The 12,676-nt window shown below is 35.6% G+C and overlaps 1 long non-coding RNA gene across 1 annotated transcript; it reads right to left on the reverse strand.

The window, feature by feature from the left end:
• Positions 1 to 5,725: 5,725 nt before the first annotated feature.
• LOC141743365 (uncharacterized) lies at positions 5,726 to 12,128 on the reverse strand. The gene is made up of 3 exons (XR_012587024.1): positions 12,038 to 12,128; positions 6,311 to 6,350; positions 5,726 to 6,112 (listed from the first exon to the last, which is right to left on the reverse strand). It is a non-coding gene; the product is annotated as an uncharacterized LOC141743365 (long non-coding RNA).
• Positions 12,129 to 12,676: the final 548 nt, after the last annotated feature.

Below are 12,676 nucleotides of genomic sequence, written 5' to 3' on the forward strand. Positions count from 1 at the left end.
ATATCTTCTTCCCACTCCAGTACTGGTGAGGAGCCAATACAGACTGAAGGGTAACAGTGGAATGAGGAGTTGTGGTCCACTGGCAGAGTAAGATCACACTTTTGTAACCAAGATATATTTTTCGTCTTCCCCAGTGGAAATTATATGGGAAAATCAGGACAACTCTCTTGTTTAAGTATATATTTATGCCATTATTCCTCAGTTGGTTATAAATATGATCTAGTCACACTAAGAAAAACTAGGAATTTCCAATTTAATGACAGCTGATAAAAAAAGGTTATGTCACTCAAGAGCATAAGAAGATCTTAGATGTAGTAAAGATGTCAGGCACTTGCAGCATTGCATTCAGCATTCATTAGACCTCACCTAGAATGTTGTATCCAGTATTGTGCCCCCCCTTACGCTCCATACAAGAAAGACATTGATAAACTTGAGTCAGTTCAACAGATAGCCACCAAGTAAGTTTTGTTCAGCCTGGAGAAGGGAAGACTTTCAAGGGAACCTGATGTCAGCCTTCCAGTGCCTATAAGAAAGTCATCAAGAAGATGGAGCTAGACTCTTCACAGTGCTGAATGTTGGGTGGACAAGTGACAGGGGGTATAAATTGAAGGAAGAGAGGTTCAAACTGGATATAAAGAAAAACATTTTCGCCATCATAACAGTCAAGCAGTGGAGCAGTTGGCCCAAAGATGCAGTGCAGTCTCTGTCCTTGGAGTCTTTAAGACAAGACTGCATAAAGCCCTGAGCAACCTGATCTGATCTCAAAGCTGACCCTGCTTTGGGTAGGAGATTGAACTAGAGACCTCCTGATGTCCCTTATAACCTGAACTGTCCTATGATCTTATGAAGAAAATCTGTTTCTGATTTTATTCCAATGCTTCAAGTAACAGCAAAAAATTTTCACATGTCTAATAATCTCATAGGCTCTCTCCACATTTGTGATTTCTCATTCATAAGTAATACTGGGAATGTAAATGTAAAATTAAGGTTTGTAAAGGGGAGACTGCAGGGCTGATTTCTTTGGATGACATGAATACGCATCTACGCTGTACAATGGAATTCAGTGCAGAACTCCTGAGTTAGCATCAACAAATTTCTCTCCAAAACTAGAGATACTAAAGTTAAATGAACGTGGTGAACATGGAGCTAATTACTTGACTGAGAGATGGGATCATTAATTCAGAAACAGGGTTGTGCAAACACAGTTATGTTGCTTTTGAGTTCTGAGAAAAGCTCCATGCAGCTATGTCTATACATTGATCAATGACAGCGGTTTCCACAGAAGTGTTCATGTGCTTGTGGAGGATCTCTGGACAAAACACAAGTAATACTGTAGAGAACTAAATGCATGCCCACAGAGTTTATTATGGGAAACTTCAAGTCTTTTGTGGCCCTGCTCACAATAAGTAATATTACAAGGCCCTTTTTTTACAGCATTTTATAAATGTTGTGAAGTCAACCCCTATCAAATGGATATTCTTAATTATCAATACTCCTATCATTATGCTTAAGGGATCAAATAGTCAGCCATCCTCATTTAAGACATTTGGAACTGGGAGGTTATCACAGAGACATTGTGCTGCACATATAAATAATTGTTTTGTAACTTGCCTATAAATATGACTCAATGCACATAAAGAAACTTTCAACAGAATTACAAACTCTGACAGCAGAAAAAGAAGTAACTTTCAGGACATACATACCCAAGAGCACAAAAGGTCTTTAAGCTAGTACAGAGCTGAAGAAACAAGACCATTACATATAAGACATTATTGTTTCTGACCACAGGGCAGTAGCTCTTGTCTACAGCAAAAAATTTACTCTTCTCCAGAAATAATGAATGAAATAAAATGTTCTATTCACCCTTTAGTTCTCAAGAAGAGCAAGAGGAGTGCAAAATGAAAGATTTTTTTTCTAAATCACTAATTTTTCCAGTATTGCAGAAAGTTAAATTATATAAAAAAAAAGGGCTGCTATTTTGAAATTGTAAGAAAGCTGATGTTTAAATAATGGATTGTATCATTTCTTGAAATTGTTACTGCTGTTTCAGATCTCTGCATTATTAATAATCACAAGTGCCTGAGTGTTAATTTTATTTATTAATTATTACAGTGAAAAAGTGAATTCAACAATGAGATGACAAATTTAACTTTTCTCCATTACATTCTGCATTAACTACAAATTATGGATAAATTTATATCAATTTATATTTCAGGAAGCTGTACTGTTCATTTACTTCTTTTACTTCTAAAATTAAATCAATGTCAAGTATCATGCTAGGCTGCACTGTACTGCTAGAAATGCTTGAATGGATTTTTAATTCTGAAACACTGGTATAAATACGAATTAACATCAACAGAAACACTCTACGATTATGCCAATGTGAACATAATTGGAATCTGACCTATTCTTTTAAAAGATGTAAAGCTCATACTGTAATTTCTTTTGTCAATAGAAAAGCCATTACCCAGACCACATTTTAATTAACAACCCTGAATTCTGTTTGCAGATTCAATTAAGAAAAGATATTATTCTTCACTTCTTGTCCTAACCTGTTCTTCAAAGTTACAATGCAGTTTACTGAATACATTATCAGTTATGGGTTCTGAGAAACTGCTCTGACGGGTGTTTGGACAACATTTTATAATTATGAATAAAATGCATTTTTAGAAGGGAAAAGGATTGCATTGAAATATTACAGATACCCTTAAAACTAAGAGTAAATAAGCTCAGAACTGGGGAGAAACTCCAGTGATTATTTACATTCTTCTCTTTTTCAGTCCCCACATTTAGTTTGCTGTATGAACAGGGATAGCCCTTTTTGATCATTATTATATGACACACTTCTAACAGTCTCCAGAATCACTCCAAGAGAAAAAGCCAGACCAGTCAAAATCAGAAATTTAAAAGCATTGATTTACTCATCTAAATGACAGGCTCAATATTCTGTAATGAAACACTCAAAAAAAAGCAAAGGAAACTAAACACTAATCTTGGATGTATACAGAATGTAAAATCATGTTCTTTAATGATAATTTTTGACTCAGTAAATCTATGTACTAAGCACAAACATTCATTCCTAAATGTTTTGTGAATAATATTTAGTCAATTTATTTTATAGAATCATAGAAACACCAGTTGGGAAAGACCTCTGGAGATCTCTTGTCCATCCTCTTATTTAAAGCAGGGCTGACACCTAGCTAGGTCAGGCTGCCTCTGCCTTTGTCTAACTGAGTTAGGAAAAGCACCAGGCGTGGACATTGCCACCAGCTCCAAGGATAACCAGTTGTAGTGCTGCACCACACTGCTTGTGGAAAAGTTTTTCCTCCTCCAGTTGAACCTCCCAAGGTGCAATCTGTGGCTGTTGCCCCTTACTACACCATCTACCATTACCAAGCCGAGTTTTGGCTTTGCTGTCTTTGACAGGAAGCATCCTTCAAGTGATTGGAGGCTGCTATTAGATTGCCCTTGACCTCCTCTTCACTGGACTAAACAAGCTCAGACCCCTCAGCCTCTCCTCATACATCATGTATTTTAGTCTAGCTTGTCTTGATAGCCTTCCACTAAATCCTCTCCAGTCTCTCAACATCCCTCTCAATTTGGGAATCTCAGAACTGAATACAGTATTCAGTGTCGCCTCACCAATGTTGAGCACAAGGCATAACAACTTCCCTCGGTCCGCTGTCCTTGCAACTCCTGATGTAGCCCAGTATGCATTTTGCTTTATTCACGATGAGAGCACACTGCTTGCTCTCATTCAGCTTGGCATCCATAGTAATCCCCAGGTTCTTTTCACTGTTGCTGCTATTCAACCAGTCAGTTCCTATCCTGAGTTGACATGTGGGGTTATTTTGCCCCAGGGGCAGAACTATGGACTCCTTGTTGAAGTTTTGATGTTGGCTGCCTCCTCAAGATTATGAAGGTCTGCCTGGAGAGCAGATTCATTGTTTGTCTTGTTGGCCTCTCTGCTGATTTAGTATTGTCATTGAATTTGTAAAGGGTACCCTGTTTCATCAAGTGCTATATGTTTATGGCACAGTGTAGTATGATATAAAGGCTTTTACCTTTTTTCAAGTGTGGATACTCTGCCTTTCTGGAAGTCCTGAACTCTTTCTCTGGGACTTCTCCTTTTAACAAACCTTTGATAGTTACCAATACTCTGTTCACTTCTTTTCTGTTGCATCTCCTACTTTTTCTGTTCGCTATTTTGAAAACTACGTCAGCATTTGCTTTCCCTGCTGTTCTAATGCAGAAGCAGATGTCTTTATCTTAATAGTGATTTTGACACTTCTCTTGGCTAAGTAACTTTTGGCAAATTAGATACTCTGATGCTAACAGTGAAAGAACTCTCAGAAGCATCAATCTGCCAAATTTTGGATCATCCCCAGCAACAATATCAGTGTTTTTCCTTTAATAATTATCCCTGTGTTATAAAAACTGCTATAAATACAAACCGGCACGTCCTTGCATTTACAGGTAGTTATATCTTTCCCAATTCTTAGCATGAGATGCTTACAATGATGACGGGAGTGTCTGACCTGCCTTTTTCCACCATAATAAAATAAAATAGCATATTTCTGAAAACAACAGTTTGTAAAATCTACTGTAAATGGCATAATAATTTTTTAAGGTAAGTCTGGACATGTTACATCACAAACCCCAAAACATTATCACAGGAATCCCATAATTTCACAATATCAAATTCTTTGTGTGACACCTCAACAAAGTCACATCAAATATGGCAAATCAATCAGAATTATACTTCTTGCCAACCTTTACTCTCTTACACCAATCCATTGGCATGTCAGCTAGCTGGCGTGATATAACAGATGTTAACAAAGCAGAGTGTGGTACAGCTTTGCTCAGAAGAGACCACGCAGGTCGGATGTGAGTTACAGTGCATCTGCAAAGCATGTGGCATCCGGATTGCAGTTTGTGTTCCGTAACACTGTCAGTTATCCCAAAACAGGAAGGGAAGGAGGTTCAAAAATGCATAAAGCTTTATGCTCAGTTTACAGACTGATCAATGTCTTTTGTTGAGGGTTTGGTCCTATAGTTTATGCATTTATTTTCCTGGATTGTATTAGGATTGCTTGAGGATATAGGACAGCAGAGAACTTGGCTCACTGTATGGGGGACCACATGTCTATGAATTTGTTAATGTTGAACCACAGATTTTATACAGAAATGATGTCTTAAACAGAATAGCAAGAATACTTTGTTTGCAGTGTCCTTTATATGATAGGTGCTTTCTTGGAAAACTGAAATGTTTGATTTTCTCATCTGGAGATAGAAAAGCAGGCAAAAATTGAGGGAAACAGAAAACAGTATTAAAGTATACTCTCAAATCTCTTGTACTAACTAGAGACTAGTTGTCATCACTAATTAGATCAACTTTAGGAGTTTAAAAAGCAAGCTTATTTTTCCATGGTTTCTAGTCCATTATAGTAGCTATTTGTCTCTGTCTACCAGCAGGACTGGCCAAATAACTCACACCAGGGATAATTTACTAATATTTCTGTAGTCATTTCCATATAAGGGAGAGAGGCCCTCCGTCCCAGAAAGCTTATAGATAAACATTTGTCTTTATGAGGTTTTGATGTGACTCTGAGGAAGTCTGAGCCTTGAGGTAATACTAACCAAGCTTATCTGTAGAATGAGCATACCCCAAAACACTGAAGTAATTCTAATCTCTATGTTTTCTTAGAGCACAGACAACCCCTTAAAATAGAGCAAATGCAGATCTTCTGGATGATGGAGATAAATAGAAGTTTTGAAAACAAATCTTCCCCCTGCTTTCTATCTCCTTTCAGAATGAGCCTCTCCTTCCAGATGCTCTGGAGCCCAGCAATTTGCACTGCCTTCCTGGGTCGCAGCAACCTTCACACAGTCTCCCTCTGGGTCTCTAGGAATGTATCCTCTCCTTGACCTCTGAGACTTGGCTGTAGATCTGCTCCTTTGCAACAAGGAAGCCATGTGCTTTGTCAGGAGTCTTTCAGTCTGCATGCAGACATTGTAATCTTCTCCTTTCCCTCCCCCCCGTCCACCTGACACAGACTGACACGTCCAGGAAAAGCAGAGGCAGCCTTTCACACTACTCTTCTGTCACACCCTTTTAAAACAAACAAGAAGGAAAAAGAAAATTCAAGATAAAATCCTAAAATAATAAAATACAAGATTAATTCCAATCTGTGCAGATGAAAAACAAAGCATAACATTAGAAAGTTTCTACTTCCCAGTGAAAGTGGTGGCTATTACTGAATGTAGGTTTTTGTAGGAAGGTGACATTATTATGAGTTGAAGTTCTCACCTGAAGCAGGGACAGTCTCTGGGATGTGCCACTGTTGGACCTAGTGGAGAAAATAAACAAGAAACAGGAAGTGAACCCCTTCGGTAATACAATTGGCTCTCCCATAAACATACTTCACCTTTTTTGTAAGCTCTTCTTTTCAGCAGTGTTCATTGGCTCTCTCAGATTTCAAAATATCTGACAGGTAGGATAATCTACACAAAACTGATGAATTCCAAACCTTCTTTTCTGCAGTTTAACAGCTTAATTTTCTCTTAATCATGAAAGTAATTGCCATTGCTGGGATTCACCGTGGCCTGTGGATGCACCAGTCCATACCCTACTGCTCACTGCTTCATCTTGCCATGTGTTTCTTGTTGTCTATAAATTCAACAGGTAAATTAGATTCATCATGTCTTCACAGCATTTTCTTGTAGAAAGGCTTTTTCATTTTGAAAGGATGTTTCCTTCAGATACATTGCAAATTCTTTCTGAAGCTCCCTTGAAAATCCATTCTACTCTACTATTTTTTACCCATCGTAGCAAATACCTTGGCAGACACCAAGTTGTTCGTGTTCATGCCCAAAATGTCAAAGATGACTGTGTTTTTCTATAGACACTTTCCATATGCCATTGATAGTGATTTTTCACTAAACCCCACTATTGTACTGCCATTATGAAGCCATTGCTAGCATTTAGGATATATGTTGGGTTGTATCAGCCTTTAATGAAACACATTTCCAATTCCAAGTTTTGCATTATGACAGCCATTCATAAGCTCCATACATTTCTGAAGAGTTAAAGACTATTTATTAAAAAGTAAAATAAATCCCCATAAGTAAATGGTTGTAAGATCTGTAGATATCTTAATTTCGCTTCCCAGTCTTTCCATTTCTCAAGTGAAATCGAAGACAGAAGTTTCAGAGATCAGAATGGAGAACACATAAAATGTCCCACCTTTTATACCTACCCACTCAGTATTCAGAAAAGGGAGACAGTGTTTCTCTAGATAAACTAGAACAGAAGTCTATGTTAGAAGAACACAAAAATTATATGTGGTCTTTTAAATTTTAATTTTTTTTACTGCACCCAAGGTAACAGGTATCTAGATAAGCAGTCTAGGAAGACTTGCTGTTGATAAGTAGCCTTCTATTTCCCAGGTGTTGAGAGATCCACACTTCTGCATAGCAAAAGAGTCAATATGGCTAATAAAAAGAAACAGAGTGATTTTTTTAAAAAAAAAAAATCTTGCCCACAAATCTGGAAGCCTTCACAAATTTAAAACTGGAGGGGAAGAGACACCATGTGAATAATTTCTAGTAAATGTTGTAAAATTAACAAAAGTAAACTACAAGTATCCTCATCAATTGTAAAGGAAAAGTATATTTATTTTAGTTAAAAATATTTTCTTACACAGGGTAATGTGAAGTATTAGGTTTGGACCTTGTAACTTACCTGCCAAGCTATACTAATAATGTAAATGGAAATGTGCTATAAGCATGGTAGTACTTATACTAGAAGGACAGCTGAGGTTTTCCACATATACAGTACTGAGAGAAAAGACAAGTAGTATGCTTTTATAGGCCTACCTTCTTCAATTTATCCATCAGACTAGCAGACTCTGGAGGGACATATTAGGATATCACAAATCCTTTTGGCAGTAACATCTGGAAAATCTCTAGAAGTATCTTAATTTTCTAGAGTGAAAAAAGGCTCTCTGGAGTCATTCACAGCATTTGGTACAAGTCATCAAGGCTCTAAGTTTTCAGTCAGAGACAAAGAGTGGGAAAGGGTATGGATTAAGACATCTTTTCACTCGAGAACAAAATACTCAAAACTTACTATTGTTTTCTCATAACGGGGGTCCTAAAAAATATAAATAAATACATAAAATCCAGATACAAAGAAGTATTTTTTTTCATCTAAAATCCATATAGGTTTTTCATGTTGCATTACTAACCTCTGACCCTATTCAATTCATTTGGGTGTTTTCAGTATCTGTTGTTTATATCCTGTATTTTTAATTCTGATGTAATATTTCAGGGCATGAAAAGGCTATTAGGCTAACAACGAACCTTCTTTTTTTCCAGCATTCCTTTGCTGACCTCTCTTGAGTAATGCCCATGTGTATTTGTTACTTAAGTATGTCAGCATTACCAAAGCACAAGTAAAAAAGGGAAGAAATCTAGATAGCTTAGAAAATCTTGTACATCTGCAGTTGTCAGATGGACTGTTTTTCTTTGTGATTTTTTTCATATGCAGAGTGATGAAAGTTCTTTTCATAGTTGGAAAAATTAAAATATTTAGGTTAGAAATATCAGTTCGTAGAGCACTTTTTATCTGTCCATGATATTTCTCTGGAAAATACGAGAGTGACAAAATTAATTCATTCGAAAGACTGACACAGCAGTTAGTGGATTTATTAATTCCAGGAGACCTTTGAAATATTTACCCATCTGAAAATCTCAATCATATTTGTTCTTTGAAATTTTAATCTCTCTTTCACCTTATTGTATGGAAATGCATTTAATTTCATAAACGTTTTTTGTTTTACTCATATACTTAGTAACATTGAAATGAGACATTTCTTCCTTCATTCTCTCATCATATGGAAAATTCATGAAAATGTGAGAGCAATACAGTGGATGGAAAATTATTGCTTTCTTTCATAAACTTGGCCAAGAGAGATTTGGAATATTTACTAAAATAATCCCAAAATACAGCAATGTTTTCAAAGTTGGACAGGTGCTAAGTATTTTGTTTTGTTAAGTTGTCTAACATTTCATAAATCAAGTATATCCCTTCTCAAGCTAGTTTTAGGTGTTTCTATCCAGCTTTTCAATGCGCTACTACAAAACAATCTTACCATACTTTTCAGATGACCAAATCTGTTTATTAATTTTAACTTTTCAAACAAGGACATCAATATTCTACACCTTTGAAGACAGAAACCCAATTACTTATACACTTATTGGCTTGGTTCTAAGATTCAAAGAGTAAATCTACACTAACTTTTTAGCTCAGGTGTGGTCTTTTTAAGAAAATTTCCTGATCATTTCCATTTACCATGCTTTCATCCATACTGTGGAATGGTCTTGGAGCCCCACACAAACTGGATTTTTGAATGAAAGAGATAGGAGGTGGGCTTTGACAAGGATTCAAGCCCCCTGAACTGTGCAAATGCCAGATCCTTAGTACAGACTGTTTCATTTTATTAATCTGCTTGTGGTGGTCTGTGCTACTTGCTAATGTGGACAGAGTTTCTATTTGGACTTAGACTTCGTAGACACTCAAAAGATGCAGAACCAAATTCTAAAGTGATTTAGGCAATTAAATGTCATTAAAATGTATATAGGACTTATGGATGTGATATTCTTTGGGAGTTACAAAAATTTTATTATTTGCTTATCTGCATCTCTAAATGCCTAAATATCTTTGAAAATCATAACCTTAAGTTTCTGTGCTGCAGTTCCACTTTCTTAAAGTGGGGATAAATAATAATGCCCAGTTTGACAGAATCTTATGAGGATAAACATATTAAAAATTGTGAGCTGCTCAAATCATGGAATTAGAAGTGCGCTTTCATATCACAGATCAAGGTTAAACAAAGGCTAAAGCTCTGCATGCATGATTTGCAAATGCAGTTATGCTAATAGCATGATGATCTTAATTAGATGATCAGCTGCGTATCTGACTTTTGATAATAAGTCCTAATGTGACTTGCTAATCAACGTCAGATATGGGAATAGAATGTAGAATTTCTGACTAGTGATTCCATGCACTAATTGCTAAACCAGGCTGTCTCCTTAATGTCATCCTTCATTTCAAAATGTTCCATCTCCTGCTTCTACTCATATCATGTATTATTTGAACAGCTTTTTGTAGATCCACAGGCTGTTAAGACTGGAAGAATCCACTATAATCTTATTACCCAGCTTCCAAATAATATGCACCAAAGAATTTCTTGCTATTTCATATTGGGAAATTATTATTTGTTCTTTTTACCATAAATTAACATTATCAGTCTTCCTTTTTGACTGGGCTGCAGAATATTTTTTTCAAATGCATCTAATTTTGATTTCAATATTCCAAATGATGATGAATTTGTCACTTTCCATGGGAAGGAATGTCAATTATTAATTGCCCTCAGTATAGTGAGATGTTCGAAAATAAGGTCAGATTCATCCTGTTTTTAAAAGTTACATTTAATTGACAGTTTAAATGTTTCTGACTTCTGCTTTTAGCCATAGTTGTATCTTGCTATGCCTTTAACTGCTAAATTAAAGATTCCTACATCTCAGATCATAGATTGCTGTATAAAGGAGGCTATGAAAGAAAATTACTCACTTTAATCACATCGCTTAATTCACTGTGGGAAGTAACTCAGCTAAGAAAATAATAGAATTATTTTAGCTTCATCTGTTTGTTTGTGGGGATTTTTTCATTTAGCCATATTATAGACAAGTCTTAAAAAGGAACTGTTACAAAAACGGATTTTAAAGTAAAATGGAAAGATTTGCCTGGAATCACTGTTCTTTCCAATGGACAATCCCTGTACTCTATACCTGAAGAGCAGGGGAAAAAAAGGAAAAAAACCTTTTTTTTTTCCTGAAAGCAAAGTGTGTAGTTGTCAGCTATTTCTTTGGGTTTTGTCAACACATCAGAAAATCATCTTAACAACTGGGATTCCCATTAATTAACCCACTGGAATAAATACAGCTGTCAAAGCAAAATAGGGTATTGTGGAATTTCCATACACAATAAATCATTACCCCTTCAGTGGGTGAATGTTAGAATTAATAAAACTGAAGAAGTACATGAAGCTGACATGACAGTACACTGAATCTAAGCTTTGTTTATATAAAAGTGTCACATGAAATAGCACCAAAATTTTATATTAGAATGATGCTTGTGTATAAAATTGCTATAAATTGAAAATATTTATATAAAACTGAGGAATAAGAACTTAACTTACAGAAAAGACAGAAGAAGGTAGTTTTCCTTCTAAATGCATAGTACTACATGCAATGGTACACGTGCAATAGGGGTAAAGAACAAAATCTATGAAAAAATATGTTATACCTGTATTTAATTTTATCACTACAAAATTAAAAGTTAATAGATTGTGGCCTACTTGTAACATGATGTGCTATTTTTCATCTTATGCAAAATTTTACTGGGGGGAAGGGGAAAACAGCAAGATGTTTCTCATTAAAAAAAGTGCATATTTGCTGCTGCAGCTGCAGCTTTGGCTTCATTTCATAGTTTGAGCTCTCAAAGGGCACAGAAAGGAACAGTAATAGCCACTATGGCCCCAAACTTATCACCTCCTAAATACAAATGGAAAATTTAGACAGAAATAAAATTATACTTGGTTTCTCTGCTGGTAGAAAACTTACACTAAAGAAAAAATATATGTTAAGTTACATAGTTAAACCATTGCTAGTGAACCAAATTATAGAAAAGAAAATAATAACATTTCAGTAATTTTGAAAATGTTTGATTTCCTTTTTCTCCCTTTGTAATGCACTTTTGCAGTCAGTTTCCTTTTCACCAGGAAAACCTGTATGATAAAGAACCGTGCAAGCAGAAGTTCAGCTCGCACAGAGGAAAAAATCCGCCATGTAATTCTTTTGAATATGTACACATGTATACCAAAATATTCCATCTAGATAGCAGTAATATTCACAGTATAAATTATGGAATAATATAAGAACATTAATTTATCATGAACTTTCAACTCCTCACCTTTGCTCTGCTCATGAATCTATTCCTCCTGGGATGAGTGGAACAGTACCAGACAGTCAGAAATCCGCCAAAAGTGGGAGTTGTATGACACTGAACAAGAAGTTGATTTGCAAAGTGAAAATAACTGGCAAAAAAAAATCTATAGGGAAGTTCTGAAAAGTAAGGGGAGGGAAGGTTTCTGCCTTTCTTTTCCCAAATGCAAGATTTGTTTCTTAGCATTTTTTCCTAATTAAAACACATGAAATAAAATACATTTTAAATGCCTGGCAAAACAAAATACTACAAACACTGGGGTGGATAATGGAAAAGAATGAACCAGAGATAAACAGCCTTAATTACAGCTCTTAACTGTATACTGGAAAGTGCTCAGCATTAGAAGATTAGTTTATAAATTTGAATGGCATGGAATGAAATCATATATGAAATAATAAATGAGCAACTGGAAAACAATAAATTCAGAAGACTCTGGAAACAAAATTTTTAATAATTTAAATAAAAAAGGTCAATACATTTTTTTATTTAGATAGAGGAAAATCACTTTTTGTCCTGTATTAACTTATCTCGTAATTCCAGTGATTAATATTCTGGAGAAGGAACATCTTTGTTAAATTTTCATTATGCTACAGTGTGAAAACTAGC

The sequence above is a fragment of the Larus michahellis genome, chromosome 5, assembly GCF_964199755.1.
Source record: "Larus michahellis chromosome 5, bLarMic1.1, whole genome shotgun sequence".
In the NCBI taxonomy this organism is placed as follows: domain Eukaryota; kingdom Metazoa; phylum Chordata; class Aves; order Charadriiformes; family Laridae; genus Larus; species Larus michahellis.